Consider the following 12789-nt stretch of genomic DNA (forward strand, 5'->3'; position numbering starts at 1 on the left):
CCCGTCACAACACCTAATGTTGATGACGACTGTAATCCTGTGAGGCAAAGATGATGTGATGAAAACGTTACGAGTAAAGTCGATGAATATAGATGTGGTAAATATTAATTTGTTAACTTACAGGGAAACATCCGAGAAGGGTATGAAATCACTTTCCGCATGTTGTCGAAAAACAAACTCCAAATCACCAGTCGACAAAAACGATGTCGATGATGATGCGAATAAAGACGATACCGATTCTCCAGGGGACCCAAAGAAGTCCATTTCATTCACAAATATCTGTGATGGCTAATTTGGTCATACTGTGAAATATTGGGGAAATTAGAAACAGCTTCAGAATCAGGTGTAACTACTTTCGTTTTTCCCCTAAAATTTTAACCGTTTTTTGTTTCATGATTTGTACAGTCACGAAACAAGTTTTGTGAATGTTGATAGAGAATGTGACGAGTAAGAAATAATTATGATTAGCCAATCATATTACACAGAAAAGTTCATAAAAAGAAGGAAATGTTCAGTTACCCTCGTTGTGTTGGAAATTGAACGCAAAACATCAGCCGTTAAGACAGGTGTGGGAGATACTAAGGAAGCTTGTGACGATTCACCAAGGAACTTGAGTAAGGGATCTACAGGTATCAAAGAGGAAGTTATCCCTCAGGACATTGATGACGTCAGGGACGTATATGATGACGTAAAACCTGTCGATCTCAACTCTTTTCCGAGAAAGGTGATGAAAACAGACAAAATCAGTTAAATTAAATTGCAGAAAATAACATGATTTATTTATAGAGATATTGTATACAGTTCATTTATCATAGACCCTACAAGATTTTTCTGAGTACATATGTAATTAACAAAACTTTACATTAATCTTGTCCAATACTAGTGCTAATAATTACAAATCTATATGATGTAGCATTCAGTGAGGCGATGCATTTCCGCTGTATATTTAAACATGTTTGACCACACGTGCTGGTAGCTGACCGGACCTGCTGTAGGTATCTGGTTTGTATTAAACTGACACGCGACCATTTTCCCACGCATTGTACATGACTTTGATTCAGGTAAAATCTGGAAACGTGATGAAGATATTTTACTATTTTCTGGGCGTTTTCATCGGGGTTTGTAAATCATCAAGGTCAGCTTTGTTTAAAAAACGACCGTCTTTTTGGACGGGAGTCAGTCTTATACAAAAAAGAGTTTGATTATAAATCTGGTGATTTGTGATTAAAAACCATCATGTGTTGATATAAACCTCACGGCCTGATTTTTCCTTGAAACGAAAATCTGCACTTAACTCCTCTTATTCGTATTTCAGATACGACATGATCCTTCATTTTGTTGGTGTGTATTTATCACTGAATGGTCACTGGTTCATATGTTTTACCATTTAGTCCAGAATCTCCTCATGATCGTGTGGACTTCGACTAGAATTTAACAAAACCAAAAATCGTGACCAAAACCTTAAAAAACATACAAAAATTTAAAAATAAAAAAAAACCCCAATAATGCGATAAATCAAATCATTTTTTAATATCGATATATATTCAGTCGACTTTTGTTATGTAGTTTGGCTGATCTGTGTGGTAATATTTCGGCCATGGTTCCGTATACTGGGCGGGATCCTTTTGGTGCCATCTGGCAGGTAAATCTAGTCTGCCTGGGAGTTGTGTCCCTTTGTACGTTGACATATACACAGTGTCCATTCTCCTGATATATTCCTCCATATTTCGACCTTAAGGAAAGCATAAAATTATAAACAGATCTCAAAGATTTATTTTGTTTTCCCCTCTTTCAAATATACTCTAGAAACCAGAAATGTCAGTGGGAAATTGAAAAGGTCATGGTGACGTATGAGGAGTTAAATTGTCAGCAAAACTCCAATTCCAATCAAAAATATATCTTTTTGCATAAAATCACATAATCGTACAATGCATTACTTTGAAGTTTTCAACCTTGACTCATGCACAAGTTTGTATTGGTGCACACGTCCTTTACCTGTGAGTTTAGTTTGTGTGGCTACTGTCTTCGTTTTCGATCTCTCCATTTCTTCTTGTTTCTCAATCGCTTTCCTGTTAAGAATAATAACAACGGCCCTAGAAATGCCTTCAGTTGACAATCCTGCGCAATATGAATGTGAAATTGATTGAGAAGTTCAATGAAGCGAGTTCATTTGCGTTTATTCTGATGACATACATGATACAAATGAATGCAGACGCCAACTGAAAGCAGTTCAGTCAATCAGCTTATATTCATCATTAAAAATTTTCAGTTTAGTTATAGTTAGTTGCTTGCAATATTACGTTGGAAGTTCATCAAATGGCTATTAACAAGTAAATTCGGTTAGGCTTAAACAACAACAAGAAGATAGGACACAGTTATAACAAACGTTATCGTCATTATAAACATAATGTCTTCAAGTGTATAACATAATTTATAAAAATGAACTTAAAAAAGAAAACGAGAAACTGTAGCGATGCCGCACATGATATGGACTTCATGGTGGAACGGTACGGATGTAAGTCATAAAGATATAACCATAGATACCACTGTAAATCATAGATATAACCATAGATACTACTGTAAATCATAGATATAACCATAGATACTACTGTAAATCATAGATATAACCATAGATACCACTGTAAATCATAGATATAACCATAGATACGACTGTAAATCATAGATATAACCATAGATACCACTGTAAATCATAGATATAACCATAGATACCACTGTAAATCATAGATATAACCATAGATACGACTGTAAATCATACAGATATAGCCATAGATACGACTGTAAATCATAGATATAGCCATATATACCACTGTAAATCATACAGAATTAGCCATAGATACCACTGTAAATCACAGATGTAACCATAGATACCACTGTAAATCATAGATATAACCATAGATACGACTGTAAATCATAGTTATAACCATAGATACGACTGTAAATCATAGATATAACCAAAGATACGACTGTAAATCATAAAGATAAAACCATAGATACGGCTGTAAACCATAGAGCTATAACCATAGAAACGACTGTAAATCATAGAGCTATAACCATAGATACCACTGTAAATCATAGATATAACCATAGATACCACTGTAAATCATAGATATAACCATAGATACGACTGTAAATCATAGATATAACCATAGATACGACTGTAAATCATAGATATAACCATAGATACCACTGTAAATCATATATATAGCCATAGATACGACTGTAAATCATAGATATAACCATAGATACCACTGTAAATCATAGATATAACCATAGATACGACTGTAAATCATAGATATAACCATAAATACTACTGTAAATCATAGATATAACCATAGATACGACTGTAAATCATAGATATAACCATAGATACCACTGTAAATCATAGATATAACCATAGATACCACTGTAAATCATAGATATAACCATAGATACGACTGTAAATCATAGATATAGCCATAGATACCACTGTAAATCATAGATATAACCATAGATACGACTGTAAATCATACAGATATAACCATAGATACGACTGTAAATCATAGATATAACCATAGATACGACTGTAAATCATAGATATAACCATAGATACGACTGTAAATCATAGATATAACCATAGATACGACTGTAAATCATAGATATAGCCATAGATACGACTGTAAATCATAGATATAACCATAGATACCACTGTAAATCATAGATATAACCATAGATACCACTGTAAATCATAGATATAACCATAGATACGACTGTAAATCATAGATATAACCATAGATACCACTGTAAATCATAGATATAACCATAGATACCACTGTAAATCATAGATATAGCCATAGATACCACTGTAAATCATAGATATAACCATAGATACGACTGTAAATCATAGATATAACCATAGATACGACTGTAAATCATAGATATAACTATAGATACCACTGTAAATCATAGATATAACCATAGATACCACTGTAAATCATACAGATATAGCCATAGATACGACTGTAAATCATAGATATAGCCATAGATACCACTGTAAATCATAGATATAACCATAGATACCACTGTAAATCATAGATATAACCATAGATACGACTGTAAATCATAGATATAGCCATAGATACGACTGTAAATCATAGATATAACCATAGATACGACTGTAAATCATAGATATAGCCATACATACGACTGTAAATCATAGATATAACCATAGATACGACTGTAAATCATAGATATAGCCATAGATACGATTGTAAATCATAGATATAACCATAGATACGACTGTAAATCATAGATATAGCCATAGATACCACTGTAAATCATAGACATAGCCATAGATACCACTGTAAATCATAGATATAACCATAGATACGACTGTAAATCATACAGATATAACCATAGATACGACTGTAAATCATAGATATAACCATAGATACCACTGTAAATCATAGATATAGCCATATATACGACTGTAAATCATAGATATAACCATAGATACCACTGTAAATCATAGATATAACCATAGATACGACTGTAAATCATAGATATAACCATAGATACGACTGTAAATCATAGATATAACCATAGATACGACTGTAAATCATAGATATAACCATAGATACCACTGTAAATCATAGATATAACCATAGATACGACTGTAAATCATAGATATAACCATAGATACGACTGTAAATCATAGATATAACCATAGATACCACTGTAAATCATAGATACCAGTAAATCATAGATATAACCATAGATACTACTGTAAATCATAGATATAACCATAGATACTACTGTAAATCATAGATATAACCATAGATACCACTGTAAATCATACAGATATAGCCATAGATACGACTGTAAATCATAGATATAACCATAGATACCACTGTAAATCATAGATATAACCATAGATACGACTGTAAATCATAGATATAGCCATATATACCACTGTAAATCATAGATATAACCATAGATACGACTGTAAATCATAGATATAACCATAGATACGACTGTAAATCATAGATATAGCCATAGATACGACTGTAAATCATAGATATAGCCATAGATACCACTGTAAATCATAGATATAACCATAGATATGACTGTAAATCATAGATATAGCCATAGATACCTGTAAACTGTAAATCATACAGTAAACATAGCCATAGATACCACTGTAAATCATAGATATAACCATAGATACGACTGTAAATCATAGATATAACCATAGATACCACTGTAAATCATAGATATAACCATAGATACCACTGTAAATGATAGATATAACCATAGATACGACTGTAAATCATAGATATAACCATAGATACCACTGTAAATCATAGATATAACCATAGATACGACTGTAAATCATAGATATAACCATAGATACCACTGTAAATCATAGATATAGCCATAGATACGACTGTAAATCATAGATATAACCATAGATACGACTGTAAATCATAGATATAGCCATAGATACCACTGTAAATCATAGATATAGCCATAGATACGACTGTAAATCATAAAGATAAAACCATAGATACGGCTGTAAATCATAGATATAGCCAGAGATACCACTGTAAATCATAGATATAACCATAGATACGACTGTAAATCATAGATATAACCATAGATACGACTGTAAATCATACAGATATAGCCATAGATACCACTGTAAATCATAGATATAGCCATAGATACGACTGTAAATCATAGATATAGCCATAGATACCACTGTAAATCATAGATATAACCATAGATACGACTGTAAATCATAGATATAACCATAGATACGACTGTAAATCATAAAGATAAAACCATAGATACGGCTGTAAACCATAGAGCTATAACCATAGAAACGACTGTAAATCATAGAGCTATAACCATAGATACCACCGTAAATCATAGATATAACCATAGATACAGTTTGGCGGTACACGCTTTAGGATCATATCCATGGAGATGTCTGTAAATGTCATAGGGCAATTACAAGACAATTTACATAATGTTATGATTTATATAGGGAATAGAAAAATACACAATTTTGCATACTTCATTGGCGTCATACATGTATGTGACAGGACACTATACTTGTCCAAACGGTATAACTTAATGGGAATATTTCTTTCATTTAATAGACTACTTAGTCAAGTTTTTATATGTGCCGAAATTTCGATTATTTTTTACATGTTTTCAAAGTACAGTTATATCCATATTTACCGACGATTTTATTATCAATGTTATCAGATAAAATTGATAGTACTGGTACTGTAAAAATAGATATAGATTAAAATATGATAATATTCCTCTGAATCAGATCCAGAAAAAAATATTATTCTGAATAAAGATGTCTTTGATGATCGTCTCTATTGATTAACGTGGACATCATTACCTGTACATTTTATTGTACATCCAAATTCCCAGACAGATCACACCGATGAGGATCAACAGAATTATGAATATAAGAACAATCAGCGCTAAGATGGTTTTCCCAGCTTCTCCGTCGAAAACGGAAGTAGATGGCGTCGTGATTTGCGGGGGAAATCTTATAGGAGGAGGACGAGAACTTCCGGAACTAGTCGTGCTTCCGTTATTTGGTGGTGTCTGTAGAATGAGGACGAAATGATACACGGAGTAGATGATACTTATCTCAGATCATATCGTGGCGTCATCAAATTACAATGACGTCACAGATGTCCAAATTATATTTTGACGTCATTTACAGAGACATGATAAATAAACCTGAAGAAATGGTTCTTGCCATTATTTACAAATCACTATGAAATGTTCTTGGTCAATTGGTGTTATCACAATTGCAATTTTTTTTAAACTTTTGGCGAGATGAGCAAGCCTTGTTGTATGAATTATATTATATGTATATGAAGTCCTAAGTGTTATTATATCGATATTCTTAATCCAAATACAGACTTACCGACGACATCTTGGATTTCTCTACAATACACTAAATATTACATATTCCAAACGTACATTTAAAGACGCTTTTATCCTACATCCACGTCTGTAAAATAGAGAGTTACTTCCCTTTGAGAAGGGAAAGAAAATGTTTTATACGAATCACAGGTACGATATATATTGCCTAAAGTCAAATATGACATTCGGAAGAGGTAACATCAAAATATTAAGGAAAGTTACACAATAGTATAATTAATTTTACCGATTTTTTTCAACCATTGTGCTGATTTTAATTTTGATACCTACATGTGTTTGATTATTCTCTTACTTTCGATTCATTTACATTGGTTTGGCCTGACTTTAGATAAGCACTCTTACCATATGTACATACTGTAGTCGACTTTGATAATTTTAAAACTCCGCGCATTCCTTGATAATATGCTACTTTACTAAACATACACTTGATAACGGCGACTATTTACTGTAAACGGAATTGTCAACATGTGCTGCATATATCTAAATCCTATTTGTACTTAACTGAATTCAACGAATATGAATTGGTTAACAGTCAATACTTTTATAAAACTTGGCTTTATAAGGTGTAATATAGATCTCTTACTGCGAACATCGGGCTGCAAACTAGCGTACACTGGACTGTCATTTTTTTCCAGTATTTGTTTTACATAAGACGTCTTAAGCTTCATTATTTACTTTGCTCTATTGGAGGATAAAATATACCATTTATGAGAAGAGAGATAACTCTGTGTTTCATGTACAATGTATGCAAGTTTCTTATCTTTAAACGCTTCGCTGCGGAGCCTGAGACATGCGTTGATTATTCCGTCATTAGCTGACTCTGCAGGTCAATCGAATAGCTGGTAGACGTCAGTATTTTGTACGACATTTCAGATGTTTACCTAATATTAAAATGAGCTGACGCCATCCTTATTTTCTCCTTTTTGATGTACCTCGTATAGAAAGCGAGATATGTATCGAATGGAATATCACATTATTTGATAATATTGAAAGAAAATTCGCCCAACTCGGTAATGATAATGTGATAGAGCTCATTGTTATCCATGCTTTTTATTTAAAATGGTCTTATCCAAACAGAAACGATGTTCTGTAAGGACAAAGACAAATTATTCCCGTCAAATCACGTGTAATACACAGCTTGTCACCTGTTATCTTCTGTATCTAAATGGTTCCTAATCCTTTGTACTAAACATGCCAAGTTGTCTACACAGATAATTTGAGTTAAGATGTGTCGACACGTTGGCTTGTGTGTATGATATCCTACCATCTACATTGTGTTAACTATCAACAAATCAGCACCACACCAGGCGTGAGATACAAGGGAGATAACTTATTTTATAAGGTGTCGGCGTTTTGGGTATTAATGTATCTTTATTTTAATTATACTAATATATATGTAATATATGATAGTTTGTTAGTCAGTCAGTTAGTTATTAAGTTGGTAAGTCATTACTTAGTCGGTCGGTTGGTCAGCTAGAAAATTAGTCAGTCACGGTCAGTCGCACAGTGAGTGAGTTGAGTTGTGTGAGGTGAGTGAGTTTTTCACTGATCACTGTTAACTGTTACTAACCTTTGATTGAGCTACTGGGGCCTGGATTTGATTCCAGACCGATTCAAAATAAGGTCGATAGAACGTCAGAATAATGCGGACCTTGTTATCACAACTTTTACAATTTCAAGCTTCAATTCAAGGAAGTGGACTTGAGCAGTTTGTTCAGTTTTATATCGGTGAGTAGTGAATGGTGGCCATTCACAAAATATCAAAGACATACCAAACCTACCTGTCTGTCGGAGTATAATCATATTAGTTCGAGAGAGAAAAAAATTAAATGCCTACAAAACGATATTTAAATTTGAGAGAATACAGCCATTGAGTATTGATAAATAAATCGTATGATCCACGGGTGTGCATCATTCAAAACTCAATGGAGCGTACGTGTGTATTTATATAGATTTTAGATCCGTATGTTTCCGTTACACCTTAAACATTTGAGTCAACCCTCAGAACATAAAAAAGACGACCATGAAAATCTACACGGGGTTTAGATATCGAAAACTACTGAAAATAGGTTAATTCTGGCCAATCACTGGTTAATTTCTCACGGAAACAGCGGGAGCGAGATGTCTATGTGCATTTATTCTCATGAAAACCTTCAGGTTTGCCGGGAATTGTTGCGCGGTATATATAGCTGGTAGAGTTAAGTTTATGACTGGTTCACCTTCTATGACCACCCAGGGTCATTTAAGGTCGTGCCAGGTTTGGGTGGTGGAGGAAAGTCACAGACCTGCGGTCAAAACCTGGTTACTGCCTCACGTAGGTCTCGAACACAGAGTCGGTGATGAAGACGCCCAGAGGCGCTTGACCACCGGGACTATATATATATACGTAATATATCGCAATAATGGTCTTAAAACGAAAGAAAGATACACACGAACATCTCGCTCCGGCTACATGCGAGGTCACATGCCACAAAATCGTTTATAAACAAAATTCAAACCAGTAATTTGGATAAACAAATGCCAAGATTGGTAGAATTGTCGACAAAGGATTGCTTCGAATTGCTCATTTTATTAATGTATTCATGATACACAACGTTTGGGTTCTTTCCACGACATAAAAAAATATAAATACATATTCCTTACATATTTCTTGGTGTAAACTTCCTATTTGTTTTAAATATTAATTGAGTGTGGGCTTTTAAAATTGACTGCGCTACTGTGGTGGAATCCTGTTGCGGCATTATCGACGTATGCCTTACTAAGTATGTATATAATCTCCCCCGATCGTGCTTGTCCTGGCTTTGCCAAGACTAGGTATCCGGTTTGTGTGGTGTTATTACGACGCAACGTTATGGTACATTCTGTAGTGTATGTTGCTGTGTAGTGCTACTGGCATGGTTGATTGATTTTGTTTTCTGTATGGTGACGATAATTTTATCATTTTCTGTTCACATTATTTTTATACTTCGTATTTATTATTTTAGCTTATGTTTTGACAAGATAATATACTTAACAAATTGTGTTCAAGTGTTGAAACTGTGATATACGTTGTCGGCGCTGTGGTATGTTCTGTTCATGTGTGTCGGCGCTGTGGTATGTTCTGTCCATGTGTGTCGGCGCTGTGGTATGTTCTGTTCATGTGTGTCGGCGCTGTGGTATGTTCTGTTCATGTGTGTTGACGTTGTGGTATATTTTGTTCATGTGTGTTGACGCTGTGGTATGTTCTGTTCATGTGTGTCGGCGCTGTGGTATGTTCTGTCCATGTGTGTCGGCGCTGTGGTATGTTCTGTTCATGTGTGTCGGCGCTGTGGTATGTTCTGTTCATGTGTGTCGGCGCTGTGGTATGTTCTGTTCATGTGTGTCGGCGCTGTGGTATGTTCTGTTCATGTGTGTTGACGTTGTGGTATATTCTGTTCATGTGTGTCGGCGCTGTGGTATGTTCTGTTCATGTGTGTCGGCGCTGTGGTATGTTCTGTTCATGTGTGTTGACGTTGTGGTATATTTTGTTCATGTGTGTTGACGCTGTGGTATATTTTGTTCATGTGTGTTGACGCTGTGGTATGTTCTGTTCATGTGTGTCGGCGCTGTGGTATGTTCTGTTCATGTGTGTTGACGTTGTGGTATATTTTGTTCATGTGTGTTGACGCTGTGGTATATGTTGTCCCTGTGTGTCGGCGCTGTGGTATATTTTGTTCATGTGTGTTGACGCTGTGGTATATGTTGTCCCTGTGTGTCGGAGCTGTGGTATATTTTGTCCCTGTTCGTTGGCGCTGTTGTATATTTTGTCCCTGTGTGTCGGCGCTGTGGTATATTTTGCGCCTGTGTGTCAGCGCTGTGGTATATTTTGGTCGTGTGTGTCGACACTGTGGTGTATTTTGTCCCTGTGTGTCGGCGCTGTGGTATATTTTGTCCCTGTTCGTTTGCGCTGTAGTATTCTATTCTGGTAAACTTTACATACCATCGGGTATTCCTTTCTGAGATCTGAGATGATCTAAAAAAAAGAATGAACGGAACAAAATGAAATGAAATGTTCATTTGTGCTGTACCATACATCATTACCAGAGTGTAAATGGGAAATTTCTACTTCCCGATACAATAGTTTGTTTGTGTCAAGCTGCTGCAAACTGACGATCAATGTGTTCGTTATATATCACATTACCGCTAAAAACTATGTTCAGTCATTTGAAACGTGTCAATAAATTTGGAATTCAATTCAATCAATTTCAAATGATTTTCAATACAATTACCATAGTGAATGATCTCCAACTATTACAATGGTTTTTTGACAGCAGTTGTAAACCAGAGGGACCTCCAAGTCTCACACCCAACCAAAGATTGGAATGAGATGACCAGTCAGCGCCATTTTGGACAAAAAATCTACCAATATGGTAGCTTTGACCCGTATTTATCATAAAAAGCAATTCTAGTGCAGAAAAGTTATACTAAGGCAGGTAATTCAATCATAATATTGTATTTTAATAAACTCTTGAATTACGGAGTGATCAAGCACAGATAAGGAGGAGAAGTGACATGCCCACACTTTGAGAACGTTACCTTACACTTACTGACATAGATTTACAACTGTACAGTGTAGATATCACCGACAGCACGATACAGATACTGACACATCCCGTGTTTATCTTCTTGTTTATTTCATTGGGTCAGATTTTGACAATAACAATGTCTTTACATATAAAGTCATCTTATCAACGTCTGTCCTTCGCGTCGCTTATATCGTCCTCAGGTCGAGTCCTGTCCCCGATGTCCCATCCCGCTCCAAATCAACGTCATATCTTGAGAACTTCTCGACGGATTTGTTTCAAATTTACACTCATACTATCATATCATCAAGCTCTACACTTAATCAGATTCTGGTGTACATAATCGAGATAAAAAAAATCGAAAAGAGTAAAGACAGAAGAAAAGTCTCAATCATCTTTAACAGTGAACTATTCATCATTAGAAAATCAGAATAAAATATTTTAAAATACCATAACAAAGAAAGGTGAACGATATTACAAACGGTCTCCGATAATGTTCAGTTTTAATTTGAAATATGTGTGTTCTGGCATGCATGCTGACGCTAATCTGCCACATACACAGGACGCCCTGTAAACCGTACACTAAGTCTCTGGATTGTATTTTACAATTAGTCATAATAGTTGGATAGGAGCTTAACGGTGTCTTTTATACCGGGTATCTCCAAACTATACACTCGTATAAGGATTTATATACACAGCGAAACGTCCATATACACAGTATCAGTGTGTGCTTACCTGTTAATAAGGAAAACACCTGGATACTTTAACTTACGAATTTCAACAGGTATGTAATATACATATTTTTTGTTAAGTTTAATCAATCTAACTTTAATTAATCTATTTGGTTTATTTCATTTTAATGTCTTTCCTTAATTATTTTTATGTTTAAAACTTAATCAAAGTAAATGAAAATTTCTGGATAATTTTGTCGTCATGGTCATTCAAATAATGTCATTATTTTTTGTTATGAGAGGTGGAGATATGTAGATAGATGCAAAGTGAAAATATTATATGTAAGTACATATATATCCTCTCTCTATGTGTATGTTTATTCGGCTGTCAGATTTGGTCATGACCGTAAACAAACCATTAATGCTATTTTTCATTGTAAAAGTGAATTATTTATTCCAGGGCCTATAAAACCAACGCCAAGGTTAGTAATGAATGTTGATTATATTTTCATGACTTTACGTGAACAAGCAAACGAACATAACTAATTGTCTTCGTCAGGTAAATTTAAAATGATTTCAGCGGTGACATTATCTACAAACAAACT

The 12789-nt window shown here is 34.6% G+C and overlaps 1 pseudogene; it reads right to left on the bottom strand.

Annotated features, from left to right (window-relative positions):
• Window positions 1–1527: 1527 nt before the first annotated feature.
• Window positions 1528–6964, bottom strand: LOC132562300 (uncharacterized; annotated as a pseudogene).
• Window positions 6965–12789: the final 5825 nt, after the last annotated feature.

Source organism: Ylistrum balloti, unplaced genomic scaffold (genome assembly GCF_031769215.1).
Source record: "Ylistrum balloti isolate Yb309-2 unplaced genomic scaffold, AGI_CSIRO_Ybal_v1 Utg371388, whole genome shotgun sequence".
Classification (NCBI taxonomy): Eukaryota; Metazoa; Mollusca; class Bivalvia; order Pectinida; family Pectinidae; genus Ylistrum; species Ylistrum balloti.